The following is a 22,408-nucleotide window of genomic DNA, read 5'->3' on the forward strand; positions in this document are numbered from 1 at the left end:
TGGCAATTCCTCAAGGATCTAGAACTAGAAATACCATATGACCCAGCCATCCCACTACTGGGTATATACCCAAAGGATTATAAGTCATGCTGCTATAAAGACACATGCACACGCATGTTTATTGCGGCACTATTCACAATAGCAAAGGCTTGAAATCAACCCAAATGTCCATCAGTGACAGACTGGATTAAGAATATGTGGCACATATACACCATGGAATACTATGCAGCCATAAACAAGGATGAGTTCGTGCCCTTTGTAGGAACATGGATGCAACTGGAAACCATCATTTTCAGCAAACTATCACAAGAACAGAAAACCACATGTTCTCACTCATAGGTGGAAATTGAACAATGAGATCACTTACACACAGGAAGGGGAGCATCACACACCGGGTCCTATTATGGGGAAGGGGGACAGGGAGGGATAGCATTAGGAGGTATACCTAATGTAAATGATGAGTTAATGGGTGCAGCACACCAACATGGCACATTATACATATGTAACAAACCTGCACGTTGTGCACATGTACCCTGGAACTTTAACAACACTGAAAAAAAAAAAAAAAAAAAAACCCCAACCTATGACAGCATCTTGCTACAGTTTTCATTTACTTTAAGGCTCTTGGGCAAAGATAAACTTCAACAAGAAAATAGTTACAACTTCTGGATGGGATATCAACCTGAGCATACCTGTCTAAGTACCTCTGCCCGGTGCCTTAAGATGATTCAAATAATGTCCAGTAAGATATAAAACTAAGAGAAAATATGCATCATAGTTAGATTCTAGAGATAAGTGATGAGTACATATTATTAGCTTAACATAGAATAATAGAAATGTAATCATGATCCAGAAATGCAGGGCAGATTCAGTATTACAAAATGAAACACTGCTAATATCCAGAGTAACATATTCAAAGAGAAATATTATATGATATTACAGATGTAGAAAAGCATTAAACATAATTCTACATTGATTTTTAATTTAAATAATCATAAATGAGAAACAGAAACAATGTTTCTTAATTTGATAAAATATATTTACTAGAATCCTAAAGCAAACATCTGACATAATTGTAGAGCTTTGGACTTATTCTTGTTAAAGTTAGAAGCAGGTCAGTTGTATTAGTTTTCTATTGCTGCATAACAAATTATCACAAACTTAATAACTTAAAACAGTATATATTTGTTAGCTCACATTTCTGTGGCCAAATACATTGGATTGAAGATTTACATCTAAAAAAATTCATTCTTCTTATCCATCAGAAATAACCAAGTTACACTTTAGTAGATGGAAAATATACAATAATTAAAAAATATTAACTAGGAAATAACTAGAACAAAATGTCATTTATGAACAAGTAAATCTATATGATTTGGAACATATTATTTTTAATGAGGAGAACATTCAATATTGAAAAGATAGCTACAAAGTATTTACACATTTATGAAAGAAAATGAAATCTTCAGTTATTCATGGAATGTGAATCAATAATTTTAAAATTTATACAGAGAATTTAAGTTCAAACATCATGAAAGAATGGACCCAAACCAACATAATTATCTTCTCTTTTGGGAAGAACATAGTATAAACCATATCTTTAAAAAATTAAATGCATTGCTGAGCTAGAAAGAAAAAAAATGAAACATTTCAGGTGCCAGTAATAAAGCTTCAGTACAACCAGATACTGCTGCAACCCAATGGGATGTTCATCCTGGCTGTAAGCATTAATTCCTGTAGAAAAGGTCAACATACAACTATAATAATTTTCTACATACATTACAATTAAAATTATAATTTCAGTATAAACCTACTTTAAATAGCAAAAGAAACCTAAGAGAGTATTTTTAACAACGTATATACAAAGTTAAACAACTTTTGAAGGTCATCAAAATGAACTAAAGATGAATGAATATTCTATGGTGAGGAATACTGATATCATAAATATCTTTTTACAAATTCATATCATTACAAAACTCAAACTGATGCAATGCTAATAAGCAGAATTATAAGGATTAAGTAGCCAAAACAATTTTAAGACACAAAACTTAAGAACACAGAAAATTTGCTGAACAGAACTTCAAGGCCTGGTGTAGTTTATGCTAAATAAAATGACATGGTATTGGCACAAAAATAGAGAAAGCAATGGAACAGAAAAGAATATCTAGAATTATATAGACAAACTCAAGATGAAAAATATGTACATTGTTCAATGAAGGATGTTTGGTCATTTGGATATGCATGTGAAAGATGATAGAACAGATTCATCATCATATAATATATGTACAGTAACCAAACAAAAAAAGAAAACACAGCTAAACATTTACAATGATAATAGCTAACATAGCATGCTGAATGTTGTACTAACTCCTTCATTTTGTTAACAGGTGTAAAACTCAGAACAATTCTGTGAGGAAAGTATTATTATTATTAGTGTCATTTCTATCTTTTATCATTACAGACAAAGGCACTGAGACACCGAGTTGACTAACTACCTGATTCTTCAAAACCAATGAGGTGATTTTGAAAGAAGCAGACTGGCTTCAGAACCTGTGTGCTTAATCACTGTATACACAGAACTATCCCCACTAGTGTATCTTCCCAGTAAACCTAGCAAAATACGTTTGTGACATCATAATAGGAAATGATTTCTTAGGAAAGGCACTAATACTTGAAACAGTGAGGGAAAATATAGATACATTTCAACAATTTAAACAACTATGTAACAAAAGACTACAAAGTTCAAGTGAATGAGAAATCTCAGACTTTTAAGTATGACCATTTTATCAAGTAAAATGACAAGTTTATGAAGAATTCCCACAATGAAAAAAGGTAAATCTTCCAAAGGAAAAATAAGTAGATAATTTCAAAGGGAGGAAATAAGAGTCCTTGATAGATGTATGAGTATTACAGCACCACACAGGGAATTACAGATCAACCGTTAATGAGATACTATTTTATACTCATAAAATTATCTAAAAAATGTATAAACTAATAAAACTAAGTATATAGCCAAGGAGATGGGGGAATAGATCATTGCATATTATAGCCAGTTGAAAACAAGACATTGGAGTCTACTCTGGAGAGCAATTCTATATTAGCTAGTAATGCTTAAATATGCATACGTGATTATCTAATAATTCTGTTCCTTGGAATAGACCTGTACTCTCTAAATACGGTAGACAGTAGCCACATGTAGCTATTTAAATTGTTTATTTAAAATTAATAAAATTAAAAATGTACTTCTTCAATCTCACTAGCGGTATTTCAAGTGCTCAGAAACCACCTGTTCCTAATGGAGACCATATTGAGCAGCACAGATCATAGAACAGTCGCATTATCACAGAAAATTCCTATTAGACTGGTATGGACCCTGAAGAAACTCTAATACATGTGTTTCAGAAAATTCATAAAATGTTGCATATTGTAGCTCCCTGAAAGGAAAGAAAGGAAATTATCTAAATGTATATCATATATAATTGATAAATTAAAATGTATTTATCATAGAGTGTAATATATGTTAAAATGAATTAGATCTATATATGAACATAAATCTTGAAAAGTATCATTTTTGAAAACAGTGATTTGCACACTGTGATACTGTTTAGCAGAATTTTAGAAGTAATATTCGTTTTCATTGTTTCATACTTGTGGTTAAAGTGTGAGGTGAATACACAGTAAATTTATGGCAATGAAATCTCTGGGAATAAGAGGACAAAGGGAGGGTGGAGTGAGGACAGGTTTGTGGTTCTTTGATTTTATTTAAAATGCTTTAATCTTCCAAAATTAACTAATGGCATAATGAGGATTTTTTTTTTTAATTTTGGTGGTGAGACCATGAGTATAAAATTAATTATTCTTTGTATTTGTACAAACTTTTAAAATAATAAACATAAAATTGATTTTATAATTACAAAGAACCACAATATAAAGAGTATTTCTGCTTCCTCTTAAGCTGGAGAAATTTTCAAATGAGAATTTTTTCCTACCCTAATAATGAGACTAAGCCAACTAAAAAAACCTTGTTTTTTCTTCTAAGGTCATCAGAGAGCAGAGTTTGCAAAGAAAATGAATGAACTAAATACTAAAAATGACTATCTCTACTCTGTAAAAGAATAGACACAGGATGGCTTTCATGCTTGACTGGTTAGCTGACAGAGAATTAAGTTGCAATAGATAACAAGAAAAATGTAGATGATATAGTTGTCTGTATAGACTATCCTAAATAATTTACCAAAAAATATCATAATTACTAGGTGAATTTAGCAGTCTTAAAATACCAAATAAATATAAAATCTATTGTTTTCTATATAGTAACAATGAACAATTGGAAAATGTAATAAAACTATGATATTATTTAAAATAGTTTCTAAAACCATAATATAATTAGACATTTAGCAAATGTCTACTTGTCTACCAAATGTCTCTCTTCTTTCATACTGCAAAGTTGGAAACATTGCTGAGAGAAATTACAGAAGACCTAAATAAATACAGATATATATCACAGTCATGTATTGGAAGACACCATATTATTAAATCTAACTCTCCTCAAATTGGGGTATAGATTTAGTACAATCCATATGAAAATCCTAGCTTGCTTGTTTTTTTTGTAAAAATGGACAAGATGGTCTGTAAAACATACAGAAATGTAAAAAGACTAGAATAGCCAAAAATCTTGAAATGGAGGAACTGAGTTCTAGTACTCACTACATCTGAATTTCATTATTACATTAAAGCCACAGGAATGAAGACAGGATATAGGCTTATAATTGTTAGGATGAAAAAGAGACAGAGACAAGGGGTGGGAGGCACAGCTCCACAGCTACACAGGTTTGTTGGAGGAAGATACTTGCAGAGGGGGACACCAGTGAGTGCCAGAGCCCAAGCCCAGCTTATAGACGAGGGCAGTATAGGTCTGGATGGGAGTAGGGGAGTGTTGCAAAACGGGATGGGGTGGTGTGGGTAGCTACTGATAAGAGAGAAATTTCCAGTGGTCAAGCCATTAGGCCTGAGACCTGCCCAACAGGATGTTTCTCATGGCCCAGGCCCCAGTGGAATTTTTCACTCCATCCAAGGTATGTAAAATGGTGGGAGTCTACAAGATGGTGAAGCTTGGGCTAACATTCCTGTCCTTTACTTTGGTATAAAAGGAAGGGGACATGGCTGCTTCCTTCCAAATAGGGGTATTGTAATCAGGATTCAGGTTTAGAAGTGGTAAGTGTCCGACTTCAGATTCACTTTCCTGGAGGCACTGACAATGGACTTGGAGGAGGAGGACAGTATCAATATGTTTCTGGGTAGCTGCCTGGATAAGAGAGTTCAGCCTTGGGAGATGAAGTGAGATATAATGTTAAGTATGCACTGGCCAATTGTTAGTAACAGAAGGAAAAAGGTTAGGGGCCCAAAGAAAAGGGCAACCCACAGCATCCATTTTAGAAGGGATGACCCTTGCTACTAGGAGTTTGTGGCTTGACATTGGATTTCTGTGGCTCTATCAAGGAGCCTGCAGGCTGCGTCATGAACAACGGCAGATTCATTAACATAAAAACAGCATTCTTCTCAGAGATATATACATGTGCCCCCTTTCTCAGTGGCTAGCAGGTCTAGGGCTCACCAGTGGATTGCCAATTCCACATGTAGCCTTCAGTCAACTGGTGTCCCCCCAAGGCGGGCACCTTGGCCAGCTCCCTAATCAAACCAAATAGCTCTATACTGCCACCCGTCTGCAAGTAGTCCTTGAGCTGGAGCAGCTGGGCAGGACTGGGTTGAGCAGCATCATCCTGCCTCCCTTTGAGCATTTGCTGGAATTGCTGCTTCAGGAACAATTGCCTCCACAAAGTTAACAGCACTTCATTGGGTTGTCTATCAATTTTCCCTCTGGCAACCCCAGCCAAAATCAAATCAGGCCACATCTGCATGTGGGTAACCTGCTGGGGCCCCTTCTTGTCCCATGAGGTGGCCCCCTGCAAAAAGCATGCCTTTCCCTTTTTTATGGCACATATCCCCAGTCCCACCGATGGCCCTCTGCTTCCCCTAGGGCTGCCATGGCAGTAGTCACCTCATGTATGTGGCATCCCACACGGAGTGAGGACGGCAGTCCCTAATTTGCATTCCAAGCTGTGTATCTGGGTCTCCAGGTATTCTGCTTGTACCTGAAAATCTCTTACCTGTGCTGCATCCCACAGGGACTGAGTGTGCACTTCCTGTAGTGCAGTCAAAAATGCCCATCCAACTCTGCTGGCAAAGGCATGCTCCTTCTCAGTGCTCTGTGCTTCCAGGTGCTTCAGTGCCTTCTCCATACTCACAGGGGACCCATCCACCACCACCCATGTTTTCTTCAGAGCCCATCCTAGCAGCACCGTTCTGTATCCTGATAACTACATCAATTGTCAGGTTCCAATTGGAGCTGGGGCCTGAGGGGAGCTGGTGGATGGGTGGCAGGTAGCTGAAAGAACACTAGAGGCACTGTAAGCAGTTGGGACCTGGCTTTATTCCGTCTGTCTCCTACAGGGTCAGCAGTGCAGGTATATATCTCACAGACAAAAGAGGCTCAAAGCCAGATATGAGCTCACACAAACAGGTTACATTAAATGGCTACATAAATGTGATTACACAGTGCAGGGGTTTGTGCGCCTGCACTCCAAACCTGCTGTGTCATGCTGTACCAGATATCTGCCTCAGTCTACTCCTGACTGAAGCACAGCCATTTTCCCTACACCCTCTTGGACATTGTTCTTATTCTCCCATATTGAAAAGTTACCTTCAAGGGCAGCTCTGGTGAGTGGCTGATAAGGTATGTTAGTGGGGGAAGGAGTGAAGGAAGTGTGATTTTGTAAAAAAAAAAAAAAAAGGAAATAATGGATTTTGTTCACTAACAGTCACTGTTAGTTGGAATAAGGGCTAGGCAAGAGGAAGCATGAGAGATAGGAGTTATTGTATTCCCTCCAATGGAGTTCCGAGTACATGTGAGTGTCACTTATACAGAGAGGTGGGGAGGAGATAGAAGAAGTGGGTGCTGAGATGGAAGGGGGGCAGAAAAATCATAGTAGATTTTTGAAGGCTGAGGAAGAGCCTGTTCAGTGATTTATTTGGTGATTTGATGATCCTGAGATGGGTTGAAAGTGAGGATAAAGTTGTACAGGGATGGAGGTAGACTGCCCACCGGAGTCCCATGGTTGGGGTTGGAGAAAGATCTGCAAAAGCAGAGAAGGACCTGAGCTGTGAGTGATGTCTGGGTGGAAATGAGACTTCCAATGGGTGGTCTGGGGAAATTTTCCTATATTAGGGATAGACCAGGAGTAAGGAGTCATAGGATCATACAAACCTGCATTTATGGTTTTGAAAAGAACAAAATGTGGTGGGAAGGTGTCTAGATGACTGAAGGAATATAAAGTTTCTGAAAATGGAACAGCCTTATATGAGGTATCGGGTCATGCTAGACCGGGTCCAGTTGCATAAGTCCATGGGGATGGCAGGAAACTGTTGGGTTTGTGTGGATAGGCATATTCAGCAGCTAGAGGAGAGGGGTGACTGGGCTTGACTAACGAGGTAGTGCATTAGGTTGGCAAAGGGTGCCCAACTATCAAAGGTTGGGGGTGGGGACTTAGAGCATCTCAAAAACAAAGAAGACAAAAGGAGAAAAGGAAGATTTGAGTAGGAGTGAAATTTTGGAAGGTGACTTGCAATCATAACTCCTGGATTAGTGTGAGAAATTGAAGTGGACTGTTTAGGGACATGGGAAAGGGGTATCAGGAAAGATCTGAAACAAGGTACAGAATGAAAGATTTAAAATTGGAGATGGAACGTGTTATGGGCCAGAACCTTTAGGGCTGGCAACCTCTGGAATTCTTGTTAAGTGCAGTGATTTGAGGGAGGAAGAATATCTTTGGGGTAAGGAAATTTTTGGATGTGGGTCTGATGCTCTTTTTAGTTTGGAATGGTGTATCCATTGTAGAAAAGTTGCTAGCTTTGCCACCATAGGAATAGCTAGGATAACTTGGTGAGGACACATTTACTCAGGTTGGAGAGGGGAGGAGGAGTCTGCAATCCAGACTCAGTCTCCAGGTTGCAGGGACTGGGAGGAGTATTCAGAAGATCAGCCTTCAGGCTTGGGAAGTAAGCATTAGTGTACTGTTTTATTAGATGTTTAATAAAGTGTAATGCTGGCCAAGTACCCCATATAGACAGGAGGGGAATAGAGAGAGAATCTGGAGGATAAAGGGGTACCTGTACATGAGTTCAAATGGGCTTAGGCTGAGGGGCTTGCAGGGAATGGCTTGTAAATACATGAGGATCAATGGGAGAAGTAAAGTCCAGGCCATCTTAACCTCTAGGGAGAGTTTGGTCAGTTGTTGCTTTAAAAGGCATTGGCCAGTACAACTTTACCTGAAGATTGGAGGTGGTAAGGGATATGGAAGACTCATTTGATGTTTAGAGCCTCTGCCAGCTGTTGGTTAACCTATGAAACAAACGCTGGCCTATAATCTGGCTGGATGGAAGAGGGGAGTTCAAACTGGGGAATAATGAGTAAAGAGAATAGAAGTGACAGTGTGTGCCTTTTTGGGGGCGGTAGGAGAAGTTTTTTTATACAGAGGATGTATCTACTATTGTCAGAAGATACTGGACCAGTTTTACAGGGGGCATGTGGGTGAAGTTGATTTGCCGGTCCTGTTCTGACAGGTGTACTTGGGCCTGGTGAGTGGGGAAAGGAGGGGCCTCATGGTTCCCCGAGGGGAAGTTTGAGTGCAAATGGAACAGGCCTTAGTAATACCTTTGAGATTGGCAGCCATAGTGGGAAAATGTACATAAGTTTTTAAGAGCTGGAGTAGCAGGCAGTAAGTGGCGTAGAAATGGTTGTGTATATATGAAAGAACAGAGGGTTCCTGGGACTTAGGCGGGAGAATTTTGTTATTGAGGTAGAACCATTCTCCTTCCTGAATGGTGCCAGCCTGGGCGAGAGGTTTGTTCCTCCTGGGTATATACAGGGTGTATGCTGGGAAAAAATGGATAGTAGTCAGGGATTATAAGAGCTGCCTGCTAGGCTACCGAATCCACCAAGGTGTTCCTCTTAGCAATGGTGTTTGTAGCCTTTTAATGTTCTTTGTAATGGATAATGGCAATCCCTAGTGGTAGTTTAGCTGCCTCCAGCAGCTTACGTATTAACCTACCATTTAATATGGGGGTTTCTTTGGTGGTTAGAAAACCTCTTTCCTGCCAGATTAGGACATGAGAACATAGGATATAGTATGCATACTTAGAGTCAGTGTACATATTAACCCTCTTTCCTTTTGCTAGGGTGAGGGCCTGATTAGGGCAACTAGTTCCACTTATTGGGAGGTGGTATGGGATGGGAGGAGGTTGGACTCCAAGAATCCATTTTTTATCAGTGATGGTGTAGTCCACTGCAGGATGTGGTTCCTTAAAAAGCGCTTCCATTAATAAACCATATAGGTGTCCCAGGTTAGGGCTTTCTGCTATATGCTGGAAAGGTAAAGGAAGGGAGTCTAAAAGGTCCAAGTAAGAGTGAGAGAGTTCAGAGTGGGAGGTACTCATAGGAAGGAGGGTGGCCAGGTTGAGAGCTTTGCATCTTTGGAAGGTGACTAAAGGTTGATTATGAGTAAGGCATGTATTTGCTGTAGGCAGGATGGCAGTAGGGAAAGGAGGGAGCAATGGCTCATGGGTTCCTGTAGGTTATGAGAAGATGCAACAGTAATGTGTTAGCAGATGCTTAGTTTTTGTGCTTCTGAAGCCAGCAGCATGCCCACATCCAAAATCCTTAAACAGGGTGGCCAACCTTGGAGGACAGAGTCCAGTTGTGTGGAGAGATAGGTAGTGGCTTGTGAGGCACTGCCGTATGTCAGACAGAGTAGCCCAAGAGCAAGGCCTTGGTCGGAATAAACATACAGAGTAAAGTGCTTGTTGGGGTTGAGTAGTCCCAGTGCTGGGGCCATTAAAAGAGCATTTTTCAGTTTTATTGAAATGGGAGTTAAAGGGAGAAGCTGGGTCCAGAGTTTTTAGGATGGACCCACATGATGCCATGTAGAGCGGCTTGGTCAGTAAAGTGAAGATGGGAATTCACAGCTGGAAGTATCCTAGAAGACCCAAGAAGGAGAAGAGGTTTTCTTTGTGTAAGGAAGGGACATGTCTCGAATTAGCTTTTGTCAGAATGGTATGGCCTGAGAATTAGGGGTGTAAACCAAAATAAAATTCTAAGGTCCCCCAACCATCTAAACGGACTTCCTCCTCACTCAGGGCTCTTAAAATTTACTGGAAAGACTGGTTCAAGCCATGAAGGGAAGTGGGGGTCAGACATGCCTCATTATACCTCTCTGGCATTAACATCAACACAGACTTTAAGTCTGATAAGAAACATTTTACAGCCTGTTCTCTCTGAAGCCTGCTAGCTAAAAGCTTCACCAGCATAATAAAACTGTTCTCCACAACCTGTTATTGCAACACAAACATTTCTTTCTACTGATCCCAGGTCTTTAGACATAACCAATTGTCAACCAGAAAACTTTTAAATTTACCTATAGCCTGGAAGCCCCCTCTTTGAGTTGTCCCACCTTTCTGGACCGATCCAATGTATTTCTTAAATGTACTTGATGTCTCATGTCTCCCTAAAATGTATAAAAGCAAGCTGCACCCCAACCACTTTGGGCATATGTCATCAGGACTTCCTGAGACTATGTCATGGAATGTGTCCTCAACCTTGGCAAAATAAACTTCCTAAATTAATAAGAACTGTCTCAGATTTTCTGGGTCTACATTTGGTAACCACAGAGGGATTGAGTGAAGATGCCCCAGATCTTTTACGAATCTCCTATTGGTACTGGTACCAGCATGAGCTAACTTTATGGCTCAAACCAATACTACAATTTGCTGAGGTCTGAGAGCACTCCCTCTAGAGAATCCTTGATCTCCAGAAATTTGGTAGCAATCTAAAGATTATTTTATTGTGTAGCTCCTCTTTTTTTTTTTTTTTTTTTTTTTTGGAGTTTTACTTGCTTCCAACAAGGAAGCCAAGTTTTCCTGATTCCATGAGGTTGTAAGGCAAATAACCTCTTTGTGGAGTTTACACTCACTTCCAACAAGGAAGATGAGTTTTGTTTTGTTTTGTTTTGTTTTCATGCTTCTATGATGGTAAAGAGCAGTCTACAGCCTGAAACCCATCCCTAGGTAAGTAAGTGAACTGGGGTTTGTCTTGGCTAATGTTGGCTAACCACCAGTCGGTCTTAATTTCTCCTTACCATTAGAGTGTTCAGTAATCATAAAAGTTGTGTGATTATTTGTTTTGCTTAACAGTTTTTTTTTTTGGTGGTGTTGTTTGTTTCTGTTTTTGTTGCTGTTTTGGTCTTTTTCCCATTGGGCTTGAAAACTCTATTCAAGACTTGATTAATATAGATAGATAGATAGATAGATATCTATATATGTAAAAGAAGCCCAATGGTTATAAGTCAGCTTAATTAAAGCTTACATCCAAGATATGTGTGTGTATATGTATATGTGTCTATGTTTGTATTTAAAAGGCTTTCAGGTTTTGTTTTATTTTCCTAGGACCTTGTCTTCTTTTTTTCAGCATATTTTATTTTCTTCTCAGTTAACTCAATTCTGTTTTCTTCATTAATATCTATTGCAACAGAGGCTACTCTGGGGATTCTTAAGGAAGAGTGCAGTTTAAACACTTAGAAATGTCTCTGTTAAAAAAAAAAAAAATTAAGTCCACTGTAAAAGTATCATGTGGTCTAACTTCAAAGTAATTTTCCCTTTCTGGAAACCCAGGATTCAACGTGGGCTCTGCCCAGAGCTCAGAGATCCATTTAAAAGATAGGTAGTCCCTATCTAAATAAAATTATGTTTAATTTGGCTAAAACAATAAAATCATCTCTCTCTAACAACACCAGACTTTTCCCTCTGTAACTTATGATATAAATTTTGCTACTTGATTTTCACCTGAGTCATTTCCTTTAATATGCAAATTTAAGGTTATTTAGCTGACAACTGCCTAGGGTTGTGAAAATGGTTATCAAGAATTTGAAAGTCTAAGGAAAAAAATGTGGTCTTTATTAATTTATAAAATGTACTTCTATCAGCATGCCTAAATACATCTATGTATTTATGTGTTGTGTACACAGTTTCATTACTAAAAATATATAAAAGATCTCTAATTGTCTCAAAAAATAAAAGTGCTTAACAAAAGACTAGTCAAATGCTTTTCAAGTTCACATGACTTAACTCTTTAATAAATAAGATGGCTCAAAATTATTGCTAAAATAATATTAGCAATGTCTTAATAATTGTTAACATTTAGTTAGCATTTTTTAATCAAATGATTTCCTGTTTATCCCTGCAGAATACTATAAGATTTGCCATAAGGATTATAAAAATATAAAACCCAGCCCAAGGCAGAATGATTTTTGCTTGTGTATGCTTATAAAATATTGTTTGCTTAATGAAAACAGCCAAATCCTGAGATACTGGAATAAATACCCCTACATTTAAGCATAACTTTTTTTACTTAAGTAAAATACCTAAAATTCACAGCCATAAAAATGTTTAATAGGAAAATAACTTTAAATATTGGCTATCACAGTTTTTTATAAATAACCTAGGTAAACTATTAAATAATTGAATCAGGTAAATGTAATTGAATAAATACCGTGTAATCAAACTTCTCATGATTTAGGATCTAAGGTTATTAATTGATTATAGTATTTGGTAGTTTCCAAGTGTGAAAACGTTTTTAAAATTTGGAAAATGTTCTTATTAAAAGGGTAAATACTTTGTTCTAATTCAAATCTATTAAGGTTATATGTAAAGCAAAGTAAAGGAATCAGGAAAAATATAAAGAAAGTTTAAAATATAAAGAGGTATTTGTGTTGGTAAAGAAGGTAAAAGAAAGTAAGTTTTATGTAAGAAGAATGTTATGTGGTGAATTGGTGCCCTTAAAAGTGAAAGACGTAGGTTGTTCAAGAAAAAGGTTTATTTAGCAAAATAGAAATCCTAAGCATGTGCGAATGGTTATATAAGTCATAGTAAGGTTATAAAAGAGGAAGTTTAAAGGGGTGGTATATAATTCAGTTGGCTATGATTAAAAATGGAAATATAATAGTCTTTCTAGAGATGCATTTTGATATTTAAAAATGTACTAATACTAAACTAATTGGTTTTAAAACAAATTGTTATTACAAATTATCAACTTATTTTAATGCAAAGAAGTTTTAAACTTTTTAAATTCTAAAATCTACCTCTAATATTCTTCAGATTGATAGAATCTTTCTCTTTTCAAAAGTGCCACACTTTCTCTTTTCAAAAAGCTTTGACCCAGCTCCTGTAACTTTTACTAATTACCTAAAGGGAGAAACATCTTTTGAAAACAGGCAAATAAAGTATCTTTTGGACATTCCTTACACTCTGCATGCCTGTTATATCTGTTTTTATGTGTCATGTGGAAGTGATATTTCACTGCCAAACTACATAAAATAACTCTAATAGAATAACTTTAAAAAAGTAAGTGCTTATCAGATAGGTAGAAGCTAGCCCAGGTGCCTTTTAATTCACACGACATTGGCAATCTTTGGTAAAATTAATTTGGTAAATCTAATGTCAAAACTCTCCAGTAATTTAAAATCATAAAGTCATGTTAAACACTTGCAGTATTTTTTCCACTGTAAATTTGAGTTACTAAAGAATTAAAATAGTAGAAGCATAAAATATGCTTTTGGTAAAATTCTATAAAACACAAGGATGTCGATTTTTAAAAAATATAAGTTTTTTGGGGGTAAGAAACTATTTAAGAGTTGCTTTATAATAAAGTAAATTATACAAATAAAACTACATGATTTTTTTTTTTAAAACCAGGGAAACGAAAGTTAACTTTGAGCTCTGTAGCTACCAAGAAAATAGTCAGTATGTGGGAAGGATAAAATCAAGTAACTATTTAAAAACCACAGGATATAATGTAAAGTAATTGTTCCATTTTATAGACTGGCATCATTCAGCTTCTTTAAAAAAAACTTTGCTATAGTGGATTGTAAAATAACCACTTTAAGGAGATAAACCACTTTAAGGTTATGTAAATAACCATTTAATTTTAAATGCTACAGAATTTAAGACCTTGTTTGGATGAATACAGAATCCACAGCTCATTACTGAACAATCACTGATGAGTATATGTGATCCCAAAGCACAGGGCGTTATTCCTGAAAACTCAATCACCCTAGTGGGTCAGATAAATGTCACTGTAAGGTCCGTTTTCTCTGAAAAGAGGACTACCCAACTCTCCCTACAAATACCAAGTAAAGCACCCTAGATGAAGTAGTTAATATGCTTCATATGCAAGCCATGTTAGACTAGCTTTATAACTGGGATACCCTCCCATCAAATATGCCTGTTACCCAGATCATGATAAATGTGGGGGTTAAGCAGGCCTCTTTTTACATAGGTGCCCTCCCACAGGAATCACAGGACTGTTTAAGGAGCCTTATCAACTTTACTGTCCCTTATGGGTCTTATAAATGCAACTCCCTGCTAAGAAACTAAATCCTTTGTTTTCACCAGAAAAGATAAAATAGTCTGGAGATTTAAAAAACAATTGTGGGACCAGAACATAATAACATACAGGTTAATAGAATTATGAAATTTAAAATGTTTAAATAAGCTTTATGTAAGGTAATTATAATCCCTTTACTTAAAAGTCTTATGGAAATGGGTACTATATCTAACTGAGGGATGTTTCCCCAGTCTCATTCTATAAAATGAAGGCATATAAATCTGTTCTTTTAAGAAATGTTAATTGCACATGCTAAATAGGAACTAGTAAATTGCCTAAGCCCACAAAATATAGGGTAAAGCTGGAGTGCTAGTTGAGACAAATCCTCCATTGCATAGCCCTTTATGTGGAGCTTTTATTGGGGCTCATGGCAAAATCTGTGAGTATTTTTCAGTGACAAAGACTGAACTAGAGAATTTCTATTTGGGGCATTTACTGCCTTGCAATGGAATATTAAATGAAACTACCCCTATGCTAATGGAAATCATGTTTCCCAAAAGAGTGTTCCATAATAAAATAAAAATGGTTTACATAAAATCTTGCTGCCTAATGAACAGAAAGCCTCTTTCCTAGTTCTAATTATGAGGAGCTACTAAATTCTACAATGCCTAGCAGACAGGTCTCATGAGCTGTTTGGTTTGTAAATGGCTTTTCCAAGGCAAACAAACATCTTGCTTTAAAAGTTGCTGCTCTGGTTAAAGAAGAGTCAAATAAAATTTTTTTTTGAAAGTTATTTGGGTAAACTACGTTTTTGTAAGCAAATTTACCTTTCTCTCTGAGTTCTAAAATTCATATTGTAATTTTATAACAATATAGTTATCTGCATAAGTTCAATAAGAGTCTTTTGGAATACTTGGAGACATTGATTATTTTACCAAGACTTTAACTAAAATAGCATATTTTTAGGTAAAGTTCAGGCAAGGCCAACTTAAAGAAATCCTATATGGCCAATCAATTCTTGCTGCATTCAATGCAAAATAACCAGGCCAAATATAATACGCCTGAAACTTATTTTGCATGCAAATTGGTCTTGCTATAATTTCTCCCTTAAAAAAGAAAAAAAAAACCACTTGAGAAATTGTTTCAAGGGAAAAGCATAACACTTAATACTAAATTTCAGCCCTAACTTTTCTGAGTGCAGATTAAATCATTATTTATTGGCTATAATAATCCTCTAGAGAGTACCAGATTATAATTTTTCTTCATATTTTTAATGGGTGACCTAATGAAATACGTTCCTTTTTCCATTCTTACAAACAAATTACTCTTACAATTGTCAAATTACAAATTTTATTTCTGTCTCCTTGTTTTACTTTCAAAGAAATAAAAATCATGGAACCATATATATGAATCTCCCTCATTTGACCTCCCACTGGGCCTGGGTCTGTTTCAGTGAGAATGCTCTGCTGTTAAAACAATAAAGCATCATTTCTTCAGGCTCAGAGACTATCACAGGAGAGGTGGGCGCGTAAGATTGTAAGGGCCAGTTTTGAGGGATGAAATTAGGTCAAAGTCAAACCCTCCAAATCAAGAAGGGGTTGAAAAATGCCTAAACCGCTGGTAAGACAAATTTAGCTGCCTTCTACACTATTATGTGTCACCTTTGCATCCACCCCAACCATAAATAATTTTTCTGCTTACTATAGAATTAAAGTAATAAATTTTATATTTTAAATTAAAATATTTACTTACAGGGTAAAAATACCTTATAACAAAGCCTCCTGGGTGCAATAATCCAGTTATAAGTTATGAAAATAAATCTATCTATATATGGATAATTTCCTTTTTTCAGAAGAATGCTTATGTCTGTATATAACTAATTGCTATATCTGTAACAAAAGCCAAGCTTACAGTGGCTCAAGACATAGAAGTTAGAAATAAGTCAGTGTTATAATTTTGCCTTTTGGTTTTGTTCATTGGCTTTTTACTTAAAATAATACTTTTAAAAGATAATGAATGCCTGTCCACATTCGTTCCTATCTGGCCTAGGACAATTAATTGGCTGTAAATCTTTTGACTCTTAAGGCCCTTGGCTATAGGGAGTCCCACTGAAGGACAAGATGGACCCAGGGCAGGCAGTGTTGCCACCCTCGCAATGCTATTAATAAAAATAAAAATTGCTGGCCTTTGAAGTTGCCTCTGGCAAATCTTGTCCAGAAGGGGGGGGAATGTAAACCAAAAATATAATTCTAAGGCTCCCCAACCATCTAAACAGACTTCCTCCTCACTCAGGGCTCTTAAAATTTAACCGGAAAGACTGCTTCAGGCCATGAAGGTAAGTGGGGGTTGGACATGCCTCATTATACCTCTCTGGCATTAACATCAACATAGACTTTGAGTCTGATAAGAAACATTTTACAGCCTGTTCTCTCTGAAGCCTGCTAGCTAAAAGCTTCATCTGCAATTTAAACCTTTGGTCTCCACAACCTCTTATTGCAACCCAAACATTTCTTTCTACTGATCCCAGGACTTTAGACATACTCAACCAATTGTCAACCAGAAAATGTTAAAAATTTAACTATAGCCTGGAAGCTCCCGCTTTGAGTTGTCCTGCCTATCTGGACCAAACCAATGTATTTCTTAAATGTAGTTGATTGATGTCTCATGTATCCCTAAAATGCATAAAAGCAAACTGTACTCCAACCACCTTGGGCACATGTCATCAGGACTTCCTGAGACTGTCATTGGTGTGTGTCCTCAACCTTGGCAAAATAAACTTCCTAAATTAACTGAGACCTGTCTCAGATTTTCTGAATCTACAGGGGTTAGGATGAGCCCAAGGTAGGTGACCTGGGTTTAGGCCACCTGAGCCTTTGTATGTGAGACCTAATATCCATGAGTATGTTGAAAGTTTAGAAGCTGAATGGTGTGTTGGATAGATAGGTTAAGGGAGGGGCTACAGAGAAGGGGGTTATTGATGTATTAGAGGAAGTTTTAGGAGAATATTTTATGCATATATGTGACAAATAATTTTTATTCAGAGTACTAACAACTACTATAAAAGAGGTAATATATAGACCAAGAAGCCACTAAATATATGGGAAAAAATTAAGTAGATATTTTACAAAAGAAGTTATCCAAATGGTCAATAAGCACACAGAAGAGTGCTTAACATTAATTATCAGAGAAAGGCAAATTAAAACTATACTGAACCACTAAGCATGCTTCCTAAAATGATTCCAGTTAAAAAGCCTGACATTAGATGTTGGAAAGGATGTGAAACAGCCAGAACTCATACTTTGTTGGTGAAAATGTAAAGCAATGCAATTTGGGAAACTCTTAGGCAGTTTCTTAACAGCTTAACTTACATTTTCTCTTATGACCCAATTCTATTCCTAAGGATTCATCTCCCCAAAATAAAAATGTAAGTTTACAAAACAAAAGCCTTATATAGGAATGTTCCCAGCAGCTTCATGCGTAATAACCCCCAACTGGAGAAACCACAGCTATCTATCAACCAACAGATATAGTCACACCATGGCATACTACTCACTAATACAAAGGCATGAACTACTGGTATAAATAGCAGCACGAATAAATCTCAAAAATATCAAGCTGTGCAAAATAACCCAGAAAGAAAAGAGTACACACATACTGTATAAATCCCTGCATATGCATTTCTGGAATATGTGGAATTAGTCATAATGGTGGAAATAAATCAGCAGTTGTTTCTGTGAAGTTGGATTATGGGAGGAAGCACATGAGAAGGAACTTCCTGGGATGATGAGAATATTATACAACTAGAGAGGGATAGGGATTGCATGGACTTACACATTTGTTGAAACTTTTTGAAATGCCACTTAAGATCCCTGTGTTTTACTATTAGTTAATTCAACCTGCTGAAGCAAAAATGGCTCTGGAGAAAGGTAAAGAGGCAAGGAAGAGTTTATTGAGCACTGTTGTCGAAGGGGAACGGAGCCAGAACTGAGTCTGAACTCAATTCAGCTCTAACTAACAGCAGGATTATTAGTAGCTGAGGTGAAGGAGGATATTTCAGGCCATTTGTGTAAACTTCAGACAGGATGTAGTTTTACAAATTGGAGCAAGTCTCCCTCTAGACAGGAAGTAGTTTTACAAATTGGAGCAAGGCTGGCTCTAGTTAGCTTTCACAGGAACTGGAAGATAGGGGCACTATCATTCTTGATAATCATATTTCAAAGGGATGGCTCCCAGTTCTTTGAAAAAGACAGTCCTGGATAAGAGGCTTTTAAAAAAATTTACATCTCAAAGGGCAGAAAAAGGATTTTCCATTGAAAGTTTTCTAAAGTAAATGCTCTAAGGAAAGAGAGGCTAGGGGATCTAGCTAGAACAGGAAGAAGCCTGTCTGAAACATGGTCCAGCTGAAGACGTTAAGTTTGTCCTAGTCATCCTTCAACAAAGAGTCACTTATTTCCTAAACTATAAAATTTTGAAAAAGCACAACAAAAAACAATAGAATATTTTAGACAAAAGTAAATGCTGCATGGATTTGACTGGAAACAATGAACCTGCCATTTAATCTTATGGATACCTGCCATTAAAGTTTATCACAGGTCATGGGCAGAGTGACAATGCTTATTTGAGTACTGTGGGCATGAGCTTTGTCTTTATGAATACATGACAGGGGTGATCCCAGAAATTTGCTGACTTTTTTGAAGAAAAAATTTTGAATATTTACTCAGTGACTGGTCTTGGATATACAGTGAACAGAACAAATGAGTTCCTTGCTCTCACAGAACTAACATTCAAATGGAGAGAAAGATGGACCATAAGTAAATCAAATAAACATAACATTCAATGAATATTAGAATAGATAAATATGGTATTCTAACATCAGATAGTTATATTCAATTCCTGAGAAGAAATAGTGATATACTGGATACTGACAAAGCTGAGAGTCAGTAGGGGATCCTTCAAGAGAAAATGAAGTTTGACTTGATACCTGATATAGTTTGGCTGTGTCCCCACCCACATTTCACCTTGAATTGTAATAATCCCCACATGTCAAGGGTGAGGCCAGGTGAAGATAACTGAATCACGGCAGTGGCTTCTCCACACTGTTCTTGTGGCAGTGAATAAATCTCATGAGATCTGATGGTTTTATAATTGGGAGTTTCCCTGCACAAGCTCTCTTGCCTGCTGCCATGTAAGAGGTGACTTTGCTTCTCCTTCGCCTTCAACCATAATTGTGGGGCCTCCCCAACCATGTGGAATTTTGAGTCAATTAAACTTCTTTCTTTTATAAATAATTTAATGAGTAGTGGTTTGTGAGGCAATGATTAAAATCTGTGAAGGGGCCGGGCATGGTGGCTCACACCTGTAATCCCAGCACTTTGGGAGGCTGAGGTGGGCAGATTACCTGAGGATAGGAGTTCAAGACCACTCTGACCAACATGGAGAAACCCCATCTTTACTAAAAATGCAAAATTAGCTGGGCGTGGTGGCGCATGCCTGTAATCCCAGCTAGTCGGGAGGCTGAGGCAGGAGACTCCCTTGAACCCAGGAGGCGGGAGGTTGCGGAGTGGAGCTGAATTGGCACCATTGCACTTTAGCCTGGGCAACAAAGTGAAACCTCTGTCTCAAAAAAAAAAAAAAAAAAAAAAAAAAATCCATGAAGGAACAACTTATGAACTCAGTTGTATGAGGTGAGAGACTGGCAGGACTTTTTATTCTGTTCACAACCCTGATGACCAAAACAAAAAATTGTCCAGCCAGGACAAAATGAAGAAACTGACAATAACAAGCAGATGGCAATGAAAATGATCTCTAGCTGCCCTCATTGCTCACTGGCATAAGACACACCCACCACTCCACCAGTGCCATGACAAATTACAAATGCCATGACAATGGCCCAAAAGTTACTACCATTTTCCAAAGCAACAACTCAGAAATTACTGCCCCTTTCTTAGAAAGTTTTAAGTAAACTGCTCCTCAATTTGCATTGACTCACCCATTAATTTGCACATAATTGAAAGTAGATTTACAGGAGTATAAGTACAGCTGCCAAGAGCCCATACATTAGCAAATCTGGGTGCACTGCCTATGAGTTAGCCTTGCTCTGCAAAGAGCAGTATCATTCAATAAAAGATTGCTGTCTAACAGCTTGCCCTTGTATTCTTTCCTGGGTGAAGCCAAAAACTCTTTTGGGCTAAACTCCAATTTTGGGGCTTGCTTGTCCTGAAACAATACATCTGAAACAGAGAGGTAATGGAATTATCTCTCATAAAGGTCTCTGTGCTATACATTCCAAAAGACCAAGAATTCTACAAGTTAGGTAGGGGTGACATCTAAAAAGTTTCATAGCAAATAACTGCTTTATTTCCAACCAATTTCCTCTATATATTATACTTATAAATAACTGTTTTGCAAACAAAATTATATTATTTTGCTACAAATAATCCATTAAGAGAAATAAAATTATATTCATTTTCTATAGTATTTATTAACGGCTTAATTGATTTATCAAATAAAATAACATTGTGAAAATGAATATGACATAAAAAATAAATATATTATATATTTGTATGCCTGTGATTACACTTTCTTCTGAGTTTGGGGCATAATTACCAGATGAGACTTATATATACAAAAGGGATAGTTTATAAATAATAGTTTCACATTTTTACATATATAAATATTCTACTGTTACAAGTACTTGGAGTGAGCAACTGCGTATTCTCTAAGTTCTCATGCTTGATCGTTTTAAATGTGAAGTTCAGGTGAAAAAAAATTATTGGTTGTGAAGTCATCCAAAGATCAAATACAGTAGGCCTTTTTACTTATATTCATCTCTTCATTGTATATTGAGAGTATATAAAGTAAAAATGTAAAAGCTTATACCATAATAACTGTTTTTTTTCCCCCCAGAATATTACTGGTAAGTAGGAAAGACAACTAATTGGATAACATTTTACTACCCTTTCTCTTTCTATCTGGTGGACATAATAATATTATTCGAATTACTAAGAGGCTGGCAGTAAGGTATAAATACTAGCAAAGTAAATAATAGTTCATACATGGAATTACAAAGAGTTTAACCATTGAGTACAAAACTCAGGAGATCCGGGGGGACAGAGCAAGATGGCCGAATAGGAACACCTCCAGTCTCCAACTCCCAGCGTGAGCCACACATAAGACCGGTGATTTCTGCATTTTCAACTGAGGTACTGGGGTCATCTCACTAGGGAGTGCCGGACAATCGGTGCTGGTCAGCTGCTGCAGCCCGACCAGCAAGAGCTAAAGCAGGGCAAGGCATCGCCTCACCTGGGAAGCGCAAGGGGAAAGGGAATCCCTTTTCCTAGCCAGGGGAACTGAGACACACAACACCTGGAAAATCGGGTGACTCCCACCCCAATACTGTGCTTTAAGCAAACGGGCACACCAGGAGAATATATCCCACACCTGGCCAGGAGGGTCCCACGCCCACGGAGCCTCCCTCATTGCTAACAGAGCAGTCTGCGATCTAACTGAAAGGCAGCAGCGGGGCTCGGGGAGGGGCGCCTGCCATTGCTGAGGCTTAAGTAGGTAAAGAAAGCCACTGGGAAGCTCAAACTGGGTGGAGTTCACAGCAGCTCAAGGAAACCTGCCTGTCTCTGTAGACTCCACCTCTGGGGACAGGGCACAGTTAACAACAACAACAACAAAAGCAGCAGGAACCTCTGCAGACACAAACGACTCTGTCTGACAGCATTGAAGAGAGCAGTGGATCTCCCAACACGGAAGTTGAGATCTGAGAACAGACAGACTGCCTGCTCAAGTGGGTCCCTGACCCCTGAGTAGCCTAACTGGGAGACATCCCCCACTAGGGGCAGTCTGACACCCCACACCTCACAGGGTGGAGTACACCCCTGAGAGGAAGCTTCCAAAGTAAGAATCAGA

At 37.6% G+C, this 22,408-nt stretch overlaps 1 long non-coding RNA gene across 1 annotated transcript in view; it reads left to right on the top strand.

Moving 5' to 3' along the window:
• The first annotated feature begins 2,671 nt into the window (after nt 1-2,671).
• The window catches only part of LOC108514892 (uncharacterized), a 25,536-nt gene continuing 5,799 nt past the window's right edge, over nt 2,672-22,408 (top strand). Inside the window, exon 1 of the long non-coding RNA XR_001881369.1 lies at nt 2,672-2,832. This is a non-coding gene — a long non-coding RNA (uncharacterized LOC108514892). The remainder of the gene's footprint in view (nt 2,833-22,408) is intronic.

The sequence above is a fragment of the Rhinopithecus bieti genome, unplaced genomic scaffold (assembly GCF_001698545.2).
Source record: "Rhinopithecus bieti isolate Rb0 unplaced genomic scaffold, ASM169854v2 scaffold_1558, whole genome shotgun sequence".
In the NCBI taxonomy this organism is placed as follows: Eukaryota; Metazoa; Chordata; class Mammalia; order Primates; family Cercopithecidae; genus Rhinopithecus; species Rhinopithecus bieti.